This window comes from Triplophysa rosa, linkage group LG19 (assembly GCF_024868665.1).
Source record: "Triplophysa rosa linkage group LG19, Trosa_1v2, whole genome shotgun sequence".
NCBI lineage: Eukaryota > Metazoa > Chordata > Actinopteri > Cypriniformes > Nemacheilidae > Triplophysa > Triplophysa rosa.
Window position 1 is genome coordinate 8,664,377 of NC_079908.1, and position 13,015 is coordinate 8,677,391.

A 13,015-nucleotide genomic window follows, 5' to 3' on the forward strand; every position below is an offset into this window, starting at 1 on the left:
AGGTTGCACAACACGGAAAGAACCGGGTTATTTTTAGCACCTTTAACTACCGAAAGCTCTCAAAGAGCAGGAGTGAGTAGAAACAAGAAGAGAGGGAGAGAAATGTCACCTTTATAACAGAGGACACTGGAGCCACAAAGGTCAGAAAAATAAATATCGGGGCCTGCTGCTTGTTATCTCTGGTCAGAGAATTTAGTCTTGGACTTCAAATGACCTCAGATGAAAACAGTAAACCAATCTTCAGGATGTTGGGAGTCATTTGAATTAATTCAATTTTAAAGAGTCGACTAAACTATCCCATTTTAAAATCGACTAAATATCCTATTTTATACCAGAGAGACAGTCCTTCTTTGTCAAATATTCAAATACAAAATAAAAAACAGAGAAACATAAGAGAACATACATTTGCTCTCAAAAATACTACTTTAATGGTATATAATAAAAAATAACCATTACAATCATATGGTTCGAACCTCTTTTAGACCGTTTACACTAATCTAACGCAATATTTAGGAAAAAAACTACTTGATATCACAGGAATTTGTAACTATGGTAACACTTTACAATAAGGTGCTATTTGTTAACAATTATTTAATGCATTAGCTAACATGAACTAACAACGAACAATACTTCTACAGCATTTATTAATATTACTACATGTTAATTTCAGCATTTATAAATACATTATTAAAATCAAACGTTGTCACTGTTAACATTAGTTAATGCTCCATGAACTAACATGAATAGCTGTATTGACATGAACTAACATTAACAAGGATTAATAAATGCTGAAAAACGAAATTGTTCATTGTTAGATAATGTTAGCTAATGCATTTACTAATGTTAACTAATAGCACCTTATTGTAAAGTGTTACCGTAACTATTTTACAAAGTGGCTAATTCGTATAAATGCATACGAAGTGAATCATTCAAAAACGTAAGATTATTAGAAAAAGCAATACGAATTTATACGAATAAAGCCACCTTGTAAAATAGTTACGAATTCCCATCAGATTGTGTTGCAAAATAATATTAAAAACATATTTTTTCATAGATTTATTTATTTTATAGATGGCTGCGATCTCATCAAGCATTATTCTTCAATGCATTTTATTCTGAAAAATAGTTTTCAAAACCTTCAATCTGTTTCTGTTGATTAACTGAAGCTACATGGCAGAAAAAACGATTATATTAATTGACATTTGAATAATTTAGTGTTTACATGTGCAAAACTGGCCTGTCTAAGCACATCAAGAGGATTAGATATGGAATGGCCTAAATTATATTCTGCGTCCCTCAGAAACAGGTCACATGAGAGAAGTTAAATGCGAATGCAGTTTTTTGTTAACAGCGGATTCAATTAAGTTATCTTATGTTCTATAAGTATTTGCAACAAATCTCTTGCAATCTCTTATGTTAGTCTTGAAATGAGCACAGTCTAAAAAAATCGTCTGCCGATTCAACGGTGAGATTCTAATGCTGTCCTGGGGCCAGTGTCATATTCTATCCTGTCCATCAAACTCAATGTAGACACAATGCTACAACGCCATAAAAGAGAATATTACAGTCTGTCTAATCTCCAACAGCTCAAGCTCGATTGATCCAGAACAGCTGTGCAAAGCGCTTACATGTCTTTTTTTAACCCATTGTTTAAAAGAGAACTGTGTCAAAGCTGTGAGTCCTATTAGTTGTGATTAGATTGGTTATAATATCATTGAGTCTAACCGGATTGCCATCAGCGAGGGTGTGCTGTTCTGTCCGGTGTCTGAAACACAATGAGATGTCTACGTAAAGCTCCTCTTGAGAGACAAATAACAACAGAGTGCCCGTGACAGTTTGTACACTGCTCTTATTATCCCGGATCCGGTTGTGCTGAGGCAGGACAAAAGACTCTTGAGGTTTCCAGTAAAGGGAAAAACCTTTTTGGAGAAGGCCACCGTCTTCTTTTTCTCATATGCAAAATACAAAAATGCAAATATTGACCGATACTGATACTGTGGTGTCACATTATTGCGCATCCTCAATTTTATTCACACATGATATTTAGCGTTATAAGAAAAACACCCATAATGAAGCGAACCTTCATAGGTCACTGACTTTGGTCTTCATCTCATGAACATGCATCATTTCACTCAATGAGGCCATCCACACGGAGACGCATTTAGCTGTATACGTAAAAATATTGTATCGTATCGCCTTTTCGTCCACACGGATCCGGCGTTATTTTTGAAAACCGGGGGTCCCAGAGGAGCCCACCCTTGCGTTTTCGTGTGTAAAGCTGATCCGTATATTTTCTGAAAGGATGTTGTCATCACCCCAGCACGCAAAGTTTATGCGCATGCTCCAAATCTTCTGCGTTTTTAGTGTATCTCGGTGGCAGAATTACAGCTCCACATACTAAATCGGCATGTCTTCTACATCGTTTTGAGTCGGTTTAGCCGTTTTGAGTCGGTTTAGCGGTTTCGAGTGTACGCTGATATTTCTTAAAATGACGCCGTGACAAGGGAAAAAAGACCGGATAGGGAAAGCTCTGGCTTCGTGTGGTTGTGGCCTTAATCTGTCAAAAGTGTTATGTATGTGCATTGAATTTTTTTTACGTGGAAAAGATTAATGAATGCACCTTTAAAGACAATGAGACATTTAACCACATGGGCAATTCAAGAGTTATGGATGTGACATTTTGAGTCAAAATTTGAAATATTAATTCTTTATTACTGATATATTGAATAATTTGTTGATGTTTTACTAAACCCCCTGGTCCAGACCAGTCCAGAAAAATATCAGTCTAAGCTCAAGTTTACTATTTTAAAAGAGGAAAAATGTATGTGTTATGTACGTGACAAAAAAGGATGCATGTTTTTGAGAGACAACATAACTTAGGACATCGGATTTCTGCGAATTAAAATGTACAAACCAGAAGCAGTAATACCCAACAAATAGAAAAGGGATGACTTTTCATATAAAAAAAACTGTTATTTTATTTTAATTTTCATGTGCCAATTTAAGAAGAATATGGACCGTTATGGATGTGACAATTTCGTTATGTATGTGACAATTCACTTACCTGACTATGAATAACTACGCTTCAAAAACTTTAAGAAAGACTTCACAGGGATATTTAAACCACCAAATACTTATATCTGACCTATCAGTATTGTGAAAACTTTTGGTAAACGTTTCTAATCTTGACGTTGATATTTGCACAGAATTGCCCACATGCGCATCACACATACAGGATCTACAGGACAACAGGACTCAATAGCAACATGATTATGAGCTAAGTATTTGTGAGAATCAAAAGCTATTGAAATAAGTTAAGAAGTCTCGGAGAAGTGATTTTCGTAAAATATCCCACATACAGAAAAAGCAATAAGCTAAAGTCATAAGGGTGTATGCAAGCTTAGACGTAATGCGTCATCTATCAGGTTACACTTTGTCCTCCTAGCTTCTTCTGAAAAGAAAAAATGCAGAAGGGAACAATACACGGATGCAACCGTGCCCCTATTAATTTGAGAAACTGTGTCCCGCTGAGGACAAATATGACACCGGCTGAAGGAAGAATGTGTAGCCTACATACAACTGCGGGATGAACCTTCTCAAGGCTAAGAAACCAGAACCAGCGCTATTGTGCAGGGTCCATGCAACAGGGTGGTAAAAACCAAGAGCCTTAATCTTTCTGGCATATTCTATATGCCTCGTGGCTTCAGGGAATGAGACGATTTCCTCTTCATTTCAAGAGCTGGAAAGAGGGATTTAGGTTGAGCGAGGCAGGGGGAGAGAAAGCAAGAGAGAGGATGTTGCTATAGAAGTAATAGAGAAGCCAGGAGCAATGCATCATGCTGACATGAGCGAGGAACACCGGGAGGGTGAATTTACTCTATTGGATTTTGGAGAAACAAATACGATTGGCCGTTCGCGAGATTCATCACAAAGACTACCAATTAGAAGAGCAGGGCAGCTCCAGTGATCGATCTCAGAAGGGTCAAACTCTACGTTACACCTTAATTGATGCCTGCATGCTTACAATTCTCAGCAGTGTGATTATAAAGTTGTTGCTTGGCTCTCGGCCTGCCGCAGAGATTAACTGCTGAAAAAAGATTGAGTATGTTTGTGAAAGCACGTGTGTTTTATTGGCTTTATAGTGTTTTCCAGGAAAAACGTTTGTATGCATGCCTGGGCTGGAAGAACAAAGTCTAACCACTTGCAGTCTGTGAAAAAAACACAGCTAGCCAAAACGTGTCAGTGTTTCAAAATGGATAGTTTTTACCGGTGTATACAATCCTAACGATAATCTGCTTGGATGGGGATAATCCAACAGCAGAGGAACAATCTAGATGCTGCAAAGACTCTCCATGTGCTCCACAAATGGTGTATAAGTAAAATATAGTTTCAAATTTTATTGATCACATACACCACTATACATTATATGGCATATAGCAGGGGTCACTAACTAGCTGACTCCGGTCCGAATGCGGACTGCGAGATGCGTCCGTCCGGACCTCAAAGACTTTTGATATAATAAAAAAAATGAACGCCTAACATTATTTTCTAATGCAATCAAATTTATACCAGGCACATCAAGGTCCGCTCAGTAGCAGTTTGGGTCCTACGGCGCCATGGACAGTTAACATATGCGCACTGTTGCTAGTTCAGACGTCGATGAGCGAAGAGAGTCGAGAGAGACTCGCTGCACAGCGCGCAGACAGATGTAACTGTCAGTGACTGAAAAACAATGTCCTTTTCAAAAGTTAGAAAAGTTGACGCCGAAAACCATGTTTTCCGAGATGAATGGGTCGAGAGATTTGCAGTTATTCTTCCTGCATCGACATGCACGAGACCAGTTTGTCTCATTTGCTTGGAGTCTGTTGCGGTTGTCAAAATTGGAAACCTTAAACAGCATTATGAAATTAGACGTGGACACTTTGAAGAAACTTACCCGCAGCGGTCCGAGGTAAGGACACGGAAAATATATGAGCTCAAAGCCCAGTATGAGCGATCTACATGGGTCATCCCTCACTCACTTACCACCCAACAACCAGCATATGAATGTTCACTAAGAATACAGCGGATCTTAGGAAAACATAACAAGCCCTTTACTGATGGGAAAAAAGTAAAAGAGTGCATGGAGGCTTTTGTGAAACACCTTTAGAAGGAAAATAAAGACATGAACTAAAAGAAAATATTAAACAAACCCCCCAGGTTTAGAGATTAGGGCATTTTGCACATGTTCCTTCCTTATATTGTTGTCAGACATCGTTATGCCATCGTATAGATATAAAAAAACATCTATTCATATTTTTAGGTATTTAATTGTCCGGACCTCAGCAGGTAAGGAGGGTTCATTTACTGGACCTCAAGCAATTTTAGTTGAAGACTCCTGGCATATAGTATTGAATTATTTGGTATGACTATTCACTGCAAAAAAAAGAAAACATTTGCAAAACAATGGTATATTCCGGCAGCTGGGGTGGCAGACATTTTTTTTGGTTAAGTAAAACAAAATTTTTATATTCTTTTTTTACGCCCGACATTTTCGGCCTATTTCTGCAATTTGACAATTTTTAGAAAATTCTGTAAATAAAACCGTAAAATTAAGTTTGTTAATGTTAACGCCATTCTTTTTTTTTTCAGATTAGCGCGTTAAAAATATTTAACGCAATTAACGCAGCATCCGTTTGTTTTGTCATCCTTTGTCTAGCATCACATTATATTATCACACTCTTATTCATGTAAAGGCTTTTAATCCACTTAAGTGTGATTTGAAACCGTTGCTTTGACGCGTTCAGTATATATAGACAGCTTCTAGCTGGTCCCGTCTTGTGTATACAATCACAGGTTAAAGGCTATGTCGGTGAATCTCTGTCAGAATCTGTCAGACAACGCATTAAGTTCTCTTTCGTGCTTGAATGAACAAAACTACACAAGATTATGCAAGAAAGCCCGTTTGTCCAGCATTTTCGTAAGCACAGACTTCAACGTGTTAAATAAAATCATAAATGAATGCAAAGAGTTGTGAAAATGGGAGAGGCGTCAGATCTGCATAGAGATACAGCTCTTAAAGGGGCCGCATTCTTAAACCTGCTGCTGTGACTCCAGTCACTAATGTTAATCAAAGAACAAAAGAAAAGAGGAATTCAACATGTTTAGTAGCTTTAATGAGAATTCTTCTGTATTTAATTTAGGATTAAAGACTGTAAAGTGTTTGAGAACTCAATTTCTGTATATTTCCTACCTGTTAGACATGATAGCTCTCAATTATACTGGTGAATGGCTATAATTAATGTTAAAATAAATTTGAAAAATTATAAATTTAATAGAGACATCAGCTGCAGTACTAATATCAGAATGTTGGCTTGCATTCATAAAATGATGCTGTAAAAGAAATCTGTTGTTTCTACATTCATTTGGAGATTAAATGTGAAATAAGAACGTAAAATATATTTTAAAACATTAATGTTATGTGCTATTAATCCGATTCATTTTTTAATCGATTGACAGCACTAGTTTTTTTGGTGTGTTCCCACAATTTGCAAAAAAAATATTTTTCAAGATATAAGGTTTGTGGAATTTTATGATTTAATACATGTGTTTGAAACATGGTAAAAAAAAGAGATAAACAAATTACAGAGATAAACAATTTTGGTGTAAAAAAAAATAAAAACATGTTATATTATCTTACAACAAAAACATTTTACTGTATTTATCTGCTGCCCCAGCTGTCGGAAGATTTTTTTAGTGTACAAAGAGTAGCAAAATTTAAGATAATTAAGATAATAAGATTAAGACAATCATATAATCTACAGTACACAAACATGATAGAATGAGGAGAAAGCAGATACTGTATGTACATGTATGACTATGAATATATAAAACATATGAAAAAAACAGAAACGTTAAACTTACAAGACAAGCTTTGTCTTCAGATCAATACATTTGTGACCTAAATAAAGCTGCACTAGGAGTTGACCAAGCTACATTTAGATACTCCACATAGAGAAAGCTGTCCTACCCTGAAGCCGAATGGTGATTTCTGAAGTTAAATCAAGGTAAAGCAGGTGGCCACAGGTCTCTCGCTTCACCACAGGTGTAGTGACCAGTACGCAGGGCAGTGCCTCTGGCACCTGGCATCCTCCGCACCCCATTTCTCATGCCAAACAGAGAGAAGTAGGCCAGGTGGTGAAAGTCACGGGTACAGGCCGAGCCACAGGGCAAGCTCTGTGTGTGACGAGTGCTAATTTGCATATTTGCGCCGCTAAACGCACATGCAAAACAGCACTAGAATTACAACGCTAACAAGCATGCATGGCAAACAAATATATGTTAGTAGACGGAAGTCACAAAAACTGTGTTACGGGGTGGACACATCACATTAATACTAGAAAAAAAACATCAGTTGAGATAATTATCCATTGACATTTAACTCGCTAAAAATATGAGGGCTTTGCACTTATATTTGCTAAGTTTCAAAATTCAGCCTTGGGGACATGAGAAAATTACTATAGTCTATTATATAAAAATTCTTAAAATTAATACAATTTGACTTTTACATTTAGAGCAGTTCCTAAAAGGTATCCTTATAAATTTTAGACAAATACTGTAATTAGAATTGAAATTGGGTGGCATTTAATATTATAAATAGGAATGACCCACATAACAGAATAAAACCAGGTGGTTGTTCGTTCCAATGTTGACATATTTCCTATTAAACTGCCAAGACTGGATGGGACAAACAAAGCAACTTTGCTCCGAGTCTCTCATACTTTTGACATGAGAAAACAAAAGACAACAAAACAGAACAGAACTCTGTAAACATGAAAAATGTTTATGCAGATTCACAACACACAATATTTTAACATATATATGCGAGTATACAGTACATGTAAATATAAGATGTGTGTTGTGTGGTATCTTCCTTTTATGGTCAGTCACTAACACATCAACTGCCAGAAACACGAGCACTGACTCATGCTGGAATGAACTAGACAATGAACACAGATGCACGTCAATCCACATCCACCCACAGAAACAGCCTGAAAGCATCCTGCTTCATTCTGCCGTTCGTCTTCCCAACCGCCGGAGCGCCGGGTGCCATTTGAAGGCAAGGTGCAGCATTTTCACTGCCTTGATCATCGGTGTGCGTGTCCAAGGTCTCAGTGGGGAATTCTGGCAAACATCTCTTCTTGAATTGGCAGAGCTATTTGTCAGACGCAGGGAACGACTCTTGCAGAGATGAGCATCCTAAAATGTCAACACCAGTGGATCAGGGCAAAAATAGAAAAAATATTTCCCCCCCTAAAAGTTTCTTGGTTTATGGGTTTAAAACGCTAACTATGCTCAGCAAAAGCCGCTCCGTAATTGTCATTGGCTTCTCGCATGTTCTAGCAGCTAAAGCGTGAATGCTCGGTGCCAGAAACGGTAGGACTTCACGTCCAGCTAGTTTTAATCCCAGTGACGCATTGAGTCATCAGTGAGATTTGGCTCACTGTGCGCTGCGGGAAATATGCAGAAAATCGTGATGATGCTCAACCATATGGCTTACCGATCGATGAGAAGCAGTCCTAGATTTGTTTGAGAAAAATCTCATTCTTTAACTAAACGGGTAAAAATGTCTTAAAGGAGACATCAGATGAAAACCCCACTTTTTCTGTGTTTAAGTGCTATAATCGGGTCCCCGGTGCGTCTAGCAACCCAGAAAACGTGAAAAATAAGAACACAGTAAGTTTGTTTTGGTGTGCGTTTCCCTGCAAGCATGTGAGAAATCGAGCCGTTCAGATTTCGCTCCGATTGTGACGTCCGAAGTGGATTTTATTATAATGTTACCGCCCCTTAATCTACACCGTTCCACTCACCGCGCTCCGCCATTGTTGTTTTCACAAGCGACAGCGGTTTACGTGACGCCATGTCTAAAGTTTGTGGACAACATGCAATGTAGTCGCTGCACAGAATCCAAACCTAGGCAGAGACAGGAGTGGATTTATTTTATTTTTAGTGGAAATCCATCAGAAACCATAAGTAAAAACCTGCTTGTTTGCGCGAATCACTTCAAACCGGAGTGCTTTTTCAACCTGTGACAGTACAAGCCGGATTAGCTTCAAAGTTGTTCCTCAAGAGGGATCTAGTCCGACTGAACGAGACTAAACTGTCGATGTAAGTAATATTTATCAACAGTCTGAATTGACGTAAATGTACCATATATATAGTTAGCATATGATAGCGAAGGGCGCTAAGTCAGTCACGGGCTAAATAGAACATTCAAAGCCAGTGTTAAACTTACTGTATATAAGTGCAGATGGACACTTGGAGTTTAGCTGTATGAATGTTAATACATTATGTGCGTTAATATGTTCAGCTGCGGCAAGCTGTTTGTTTTGCTAATGAACAGGGGTGAACACTGGGGTTAGTTTCGTTTTAAACGTCTCAAATCATTTGTGCTTAGGCTGAAAAATCTGTCACAGCAAACTAGCTCTCACGTTGTGTGTGTAACGTTATAACTTGTCAATGACAAGCGCTAAAATCCATTTAATTCCGCTGAGATCTGCAGTGGATTCCGTGAATTTTAGGTAAGCGCATAAGGATGCACTATTTGCTTTGACTGATTTTTTTTGTCTCCGGACGAAAGATTTGAGACGTTTAAGATGAAACTAACCGCAGAGGAATTCAGGCAATATCATTTAGCTAAACCATTGCCATGGCAGTACTACACGTGTGTTGTGTTGACACGCCGGACAGAAGGGGGGTGGGGTTCGCTGTAACTCATTATCAGTTATAGAGACATGCACCAAAACGGGTTGCTGTGAGCATAATGTTTTTGACGAGGCAAGAAGGGTTTTGTTTACACAGCCATTGAGTGTTTTTAAGCAAAATATGTTCCAGACATTTCATGAAGACCCTAATAAATCATACCAACTTGTTGAAAGTGCTCATCTGAGGAGACCTTTAAAAATAGACTTGTCTGTGGGTTGTCCAAACAAATGGTCAACAAATTGGCATTAAATTTAAAGAACTAGACAGGTTTCGATCCTGATCTCTTAGTTGGTGTTTACATAAGGAGCAGATGTAAGAAAGCAAGTGTCAGGACGTATTTTCAAAAGTTAGACTATTTTTAACTTGACACTTAAAATGACAACACTCATAACAGGATGCTTAAAAACAGCAGTAAACTTTAAATGGGATCGAACTGCCAACTAAACACAAATAAAGATATTTTGAGAAATGGCTCTGTGGTTTTGTGTCCATACAATGGAAATCAATGGGCTCCAATGTTGTTTGTCTACTAACATTTTTCAAAATATCTTTCTTTTTGTTCCGCAGAAAAAATAATCATACAGGATTGGAATGACAAGAGGGTGAATAAAAGATTAAAAAATCCTTTTATGGTAAGTATGTCTTTAACCAAAAAAAAGACATTTGATAAACCGGTCAACCTCACGTCATCACATAATATAAAGGAATAAGTACAACCCGCTCTGCTGATAAAGGATAAAGTGCTCAATAATGTTATTTATAAAATACCATCACTGCAACACATCCCAGGGGTACAGGACTGACATTTGAGAGGCTGAAATCCGATAAGTGGTTTCACAGTTAGGGTGCTAAGTCAAGTCCAGCTTTCATGCTACTGTGAAGGCAACATCCTCTCAGTGAGGGGGAATCTATACAGAGAGAAACCATCACAGTCACTTTCGTCGGCCCAGCACGCTTAAATAGAGTCATCACCCGAGATCAGTCGGGCTGGGAATGGTCTAAATGTCCCTGACCAAGCCACACGTGATGGGAAGGAGATGATGGACACACATCGCATGGGGAGGAGATGATGGACACATATTGGATGGGTTTCCAGCTGAGGACCATTTCCACTGAAGAATGAGGAGGATGGGAACACCTCTGGAGGTGAAGCGATGAGAAATGTGACTGGTTGATATGAAATGTGCTCATTTTCTGTCCGTTTGACATAGGGCTGTTCAACGATTAATCGTGATAAATCGCATGCAAAATAAAAGTTTGTTGTTCATAATAATAATAATAATAATAATAATAATACACGTTTGTGCACTGCGCATATTCATTTTATATTCATAAGCACATTCACATACATTTAAGAAAAATAAATAAATATTTATAATTTTATTTACTATTTAATATTTACATGCTAATTTTCCTAAATACACCAATGTATGTGTTTATAACAATATATTATATTATGTAAACACAAAATGTTTATTCTGGATGACGTTAAACGGCGCTAGTTTAAAGATATCTGCGTAAAGTAACCTGAAATTTTAGGTTTCAAACATAAAAACAAACGTTTTGGATAGCGGCTTTAAACAAACACCAATTACTTTGAGCTGCCATGTTCAGGTTAAAGCACAAATATGCTGTGGTTCAATACCCTCAAGACTGTCTGTACACCCGTAACAATAATGCTTGAGAAGCAATTACATCTACAGGGACAATGCAAGCGATGACATAAAATGATCAGATGGAAAAGTGGGGATTCTATACATTTTGGGTCAGCTCTGAGCTCTCCCGGATGAAGGATGGCTCCCGCTGGCAAGACCTGCAGGCCTCATTCCCCCACAGCATGCAGAGCATCCTAATAGTATGGCACATTATGAGAGTGGAATAGACTACTCAGCGAATCAGATAATTGAGTTGAACAGCAGCTGGGGAGGAAAAGAGCAAAAGAGTGAAACAGCAGCATCTTCACTGAGTATTACAGCGGAAAACATTTTCACAAGTGATGCGCAGAACGGCATATTTTAAAACGCACTAGTCGGTGAGTTCCCTGAATGACAAATCAACTAATCGGTCTTATGGATTCCCTGTTTAGGCTGGTTTGGGTGTGTTGCTTGCAGGGATGTCAAACGATTAATCGTGATGAATTGCATCCAGAATAATAGTTTGGGTTTACATAATGTGTGACCCTGCCTGTAAAAAAAACAGCTCAAGTCATTTATTTTTGATTTTCTGTTTTTGACATAAAATCATTATACATAATACAATGAGTGAAAATATAACCTTGATATCTTTATTATTGACTGAGTAAGACCATGTTAAAGATATAACAATCATAATGAAATTAATGGTTGAAATCAAACTTTGGGGCTCGTTATTTCAGAATTTGATTTTCCGACTTTAGCCTGGTTTTCACAGGCAGGGTCACATATATGTGTGTGTACTGCACATATTAATTTTGTATTTATAAACACTTACAAACACAATTAGATATTTAAGAAATATTCAAATGTATTAACATCTATATATAATTTAAACTATTGGTAAATATAAATAAACATCTAAATATTTCCTAAATATATATACATGTATGTGTACGTTTTTGTCCTTATGAATAAAAAATATTATGTACAGTAAACAGACATATATTATGTAAACACAAACTTTTATTTTCGATGCGATTAATTGCGATTAATCGTTTGACAGCCCTAGCATGCATTTTAACAGTGAGATGCTTGGGGTCAACAGTGAGATGCTTGGGTTTCAAAGCGATAGTGCTCCAAAAATGTATAGATCTATAATCGATTGAGCTACAAGAACACACTTTTAAAAATATTAACTAACAAAAAAAACAATTATTCTTGAGTAACCAGTCGATTAGTTGACCATCGTGTGCCATCCTTAATTTCTACCCTAAATCCCAGCACACAGTTTATTTCTGGTCCCCGCCCTCCTTGGAGAACATCGGAGCACTTGAAGCTTGCTGGCTCATGCGGCCTGCTGGCTGTTTCCCTGGACTGTGAAGAGAGCACGCTCAGATTGTCAAGACGGCTTATTGTTCAGGGACCGCAGAGAGAACACGAGGAGCTGCCAGGAAAACGGGGTTGTTTAATTGTGAATGAGCGCGTATGTCTGAGAATGTTAGTAGCGTTATGCCTGCACAGAGAAACAAAGTGCAAGCATGTGGAGCCCATGAGAGAGACTGATCGATACCAGGTGCTTGTTCCATTTAAGCTGCCTAGAAAGGACATGAGCTAAGTTAAAACACTTCTCTGTTTCC

The 13,015-nt window shown here is 37.8% G+C and overlaps 1 protein-coding gene across 3 annotated transcripts in view; it reads right to left on the reverse strand.

Moving 5' to 3' along the window:
* Positions 1–13,015, reverse strand: part of ndst1b (N-deacetylase/N-sulfotransferase (heparan glucosaminyl) 1b) — an 80,801-nt gene that overhangs the window by 31,146 nt on the left and 36,640 nt on the right. The window contains exon 1 of one of the 3 annotated variants that reach the window (XM_057359567.1): positions 6,904–6,924. The exons of the other annotated variants lie outside the window; for them this stretch is intronic. The gene's annotated coding sequence lies outside the window, so the exon portion shown is untranslated. Of the gene's footprint in view, positions 1–6,903; positions 6,925–13,015 lie in introns of those variants that run through there. 3 annotated transcript variants of the gene reach the window in all.